Consider the following 4,081-nt stretch of genomic DNA (forward strand, 5'->3'; position numbering starts at 1 on the left):
ATAGCTTTAAGTGTGAAGGAAATCAGCTTAAAGAACAATATTCCAAATTAGAAGAATCTTATTCTTCTCTTGCGAAGAAAAATGCCTTCTTGTTTCTAAAGAGAAAAATCTTCAGTCTCGACTTAAAGGTTTAGTTGGAGATAAATTTGATGACGCAATGGACCATTGGGAGAATAGTTGTCTATCCTTGATTCAACACCTTATTTCGCAAAAGGAAGGTAGTCATAATAGTTTGACTGCCTTAATTATCTTTTCTTTGTCATATCTCTCTGAATTCCTTATCTTAATAAAATTTTGTATTCTATTTTTCGCAGAGTCTGAGAAGAATCTTCATTCTTCTATTTCTGATTGGAGGCTAAATATGCTAAAATTCGCAAAGGAATGCATTGCTCTCTCTACCCTTACTGGTTCTCGCGATCGAGCAGAAAGAAGACTTGATTATCTTGCTTATTTTAAGGATATTCAAGATAGGAATCATCAAAGAGCACTTCTTCGCCAAGTTCATCTCCGGGCTGAAGTCCTTGTAAATGACATCTTACTATCCAACTCTCTTCCTCCTACATCAATTGATCCTCTAGAAGTAGATGATGATGAAGTTCCTCGTCCTGCTGATAGTGATTATGATTACGAAAGCGGTGCAGAGGATAATTTCCTGGAAGATGAAGAAGAGTTCCTTCTAAAAATATCTGCTGGTGTTAATCAGAATGAGAAAGAAATTTCTCCTGAAGAAGTAATTGCTGGCGATAATCAAGATGCTAGTCATGGCGAAGATCAAAGCCGAAATGAAGGAGAAGCTTGCGAGAATGTTGGCGAAGAATTTCTGTCATCTCCTGCTACTGAATTAATATTGAAGCTTGAGCTTCTTTCTAGCTTTGTTTCTTGAACTGTCTTATTTTTATCACTTTTGAGAGTACATTTTTCAATCGACTTTGGAGTCAACTTTTCCTTTTAATATTTTGTTGATAAGAAAGATAATGCTTCTTGTGTATCGATTCCCATACTTGCCTCTCATTATCTTTCTTGCAAAAAATAATCTGTTATGAATGCTTATATTAATTTGTTTTTCATATGGTCTTATTTTTCCTTCCTAATTAAAGGTCTTATTATGCCATCTCTTGTCATTGCGACAAAATCGCAGGACGTCCTTGCACTTTCATACAAAAACCCATTGATCTTGTCTTAACTTTTCTTTTGTATTATGGCCTCTTCAGGAATGTTGCGACAATATGACAGGCCTAAATATTCTTGCGAAAATAAAGCCCCATGACATTGCCGTCTTGCGACGAAATCGCAGGACGTCTTCGCACTTTCATGCGAAAACCCATTGATCTCGTCTTATCCTTTTCTTTTGTATTATTGCCTCTTCAGGATTGTTGCACAAATATGACAAGCCTTAATATCCTTGCGAATAAAAAGCCTCATGACATTTGCGTCTTAAGACACTTATCAGCTCCCTAATGGAGGGTGCCGCCCTTATCTCCCCCTGGTTGCCCCTTCAAGGAGGCGTACTTCTACCATACAAGGTTAGCTCCTCCCATCCAGTCTTAACAACAACCAGTTGTTTTCGCAGCCTCTTATCCCTTTTACCTATAGGGCTTATGGTTACGAGACTGCACCCTAAGTGGGGTTTTCTTCAGGCCGAGTGCAGTATAAGCCAAGACTTGTCAAGAATGGCAAGGACGCTTCAAACGCCCCCGGAACTCTTGACTCAACCGTGTACCTCGGCGCCTTGATCAGATCTGCACTCCTTGGGAGAGTCCTTATTACCTTAGTCGCCCAACCAAGTCATATGCTCAAGTTGAGAATCCAAGGTGCCTCTCCCGGATGGGCTTTATTGACCCCAAATCTCCATGACTCAGGTTCCGGTGGCGGTGTAGCCTTTCCCTGAGCCATGTAACAGGTACCCCCTAATATGACGTACTTTAGGTCTTACATTTGCCTCTTGCGAAATTTTATTCGCGAACTAGGGTGTACGCCATAAAGGTTCGCCCCTTTCTTTTATGTCATTTTCTTCTGCGAAATTTCGCACATCATGATCTTTTTGATATGAGTAATCTGCAATTATTCTTTCAGAATTCATAACTTCTCAAAGCTTCTTACGGATAATATCTTTTTAAGTACAACCTGTTCCATGGTCTGTCTAATCTATGACCAACATCTCTTCCTTCTGGATCCATTAATCTATAAGCTCTGTTCCAACTATCTCCTTAATGATGTAAGGTCCATCCCATTTTTTCGCTAATTTTCCACCATTTTCTCGCTGATATATTGGTGTTTCTCGCAGAACTAAATCTCCTGGTTGAAATTCGCGTATTTTGACACGTTTATTATATTCTCGAGCTAATCTTCGCTGATAATTCTCCATATGTTGTAAAGCTTTTCTCTCTTCTTTCTCTAATTCATCAAGTTTGTTTAAAATTAAGCCCGCACTAAGATTTTTCTCCCAAGCTTCTCTTTTTGTTGTCGGAATAAAACTTCTGTTGGTAACACCGCTTCAACTCCGTATGTTAAACAAAAAGGTGACATTCCAGTAGCTTCTCTTCTAGTTGTATTATAAGCCCATACTGCATTATGTACTTGTTCGCACCATGATCTGTGATGTCCTTCCAATTTCTTCTTTAATATATCTGCAATTGTTTTATTTGTTGCTTCTACTTGCCCATTAGCTTGTGGATACAAAGGAGTGGACTTTCCACATTTTATCTTAAATGCATTAAGTAACATTTCTATATTCTGCCCCTCAAACTGTTTCCCATTATCAGATACCAACTGTGAAGGAATTCCAAATCTGCAAATGATATTTTCGAATATGAATGTAAATATATCTTTGTCGCGAATATGTTGTACTGCCTTCACTTCTGTCCACTTTGTGAAATAATCTGTTGCGACTATTAAGTATCTTCTTTGTCCAGTTCCTGGTAAACATGGCCCCACAATGTCTAAGCCACATTTTCCAAAGGGCCACACACTTGTTGAAGATGACAATGGTTCTCCTGGTGCATGTATTCTCTTTCCATGCCGCTGACAATCTTCGCAACTTCTTGATATTTGTTTTGCATCTTCATGCATGTATGGTCAGTAATAACCTTGCATTTTTGCTCTATGTGCCAAAGATCTTCCTCCACTAAGATTGCCAGCATCTCCACTATGTAACATTTTCAGCACCTTTTCTCCTTCCTCTCGTGTCAAACATCTGAGTGATGGTCCATTAAAGGATTTTCGGTATAGCAACCCATCTCTTAATTCATAATTCGTTGCTCGACTTTTTAACTTGTGTGTTTCCAATCTATTTCTTGGTGTTTCTCCTTTCGTCAAATATGCATGAAGTTCCACTCTCCATCCTGCGACATTGTTTATTTGTTCTTCTTTTTCATTATCTATTATCATCACATCCACATCTTCCTCTTCTTTATTTATTGATGGTGACGGAAGTGTTTGTATTTTTATGCATCTCGCAGTTGGATCTGTCATCATGCTTGATATGAAAGCAAAAGTGTCTGCGAGTCTATTATCCTTTCTTGAAATGTGCCTCCATTTTATCTTTGGGATTTTCGCTGATAATTCTTCAACCAGCTTCTTGTATTTCTTCAAGGATGGTTCATTTGTAGTATACTCTCCTTTTATTTAGCGAATAACTAGCTGCGAATCACTAGTGATCCTGGCATTTTCTAGTTTCATTTCTATTGCGAATTTTAAGGCATGTATCACAGCTTCATATTTTGTTTCATTATTAGTGGATGCAAATTCCAATCTGAATGAAAAAGCCATCTTTATTCCTTCTGGCGAAATTAAAACAATTCCAACTCCATTTCCTTCTCTATTTGATGATCCATCTACCAATATTTCCCATCTATTTGGTTCTGTTAATAAATCTTTTGGATCTCCATGCTCTTCTTCTACATCCATCATTTCTTATACTGCTTCATCTTCTTCTAAAGGAAATTCTGCCAAGAAATCCGCAACAACTTGTGATTTTGGTGAAGACAAAACTTCATATTTAATATCAATGTGGCCTACTTGTGCATTCCATCTCTCCACCATTCCTGATCTTTTAGAATTCTTCATCACTGATTCAATTGGT

Source organism: Papaver somniferum, chromosome 7 (assembly GCF_003573695.1).
Source record: "Papaver somniferum cultivar HN1 chromosome 7, ASM357369v1, whole genome shotgun sequence".
Classification (NCBI taxonomy): domain Eukaryota; kingdom Viridiplantae; phylum Streptophyta; class Magnoliopsida; order Ranunculales; family Papaveraceae; genus Papaver; species Papaver somniferum.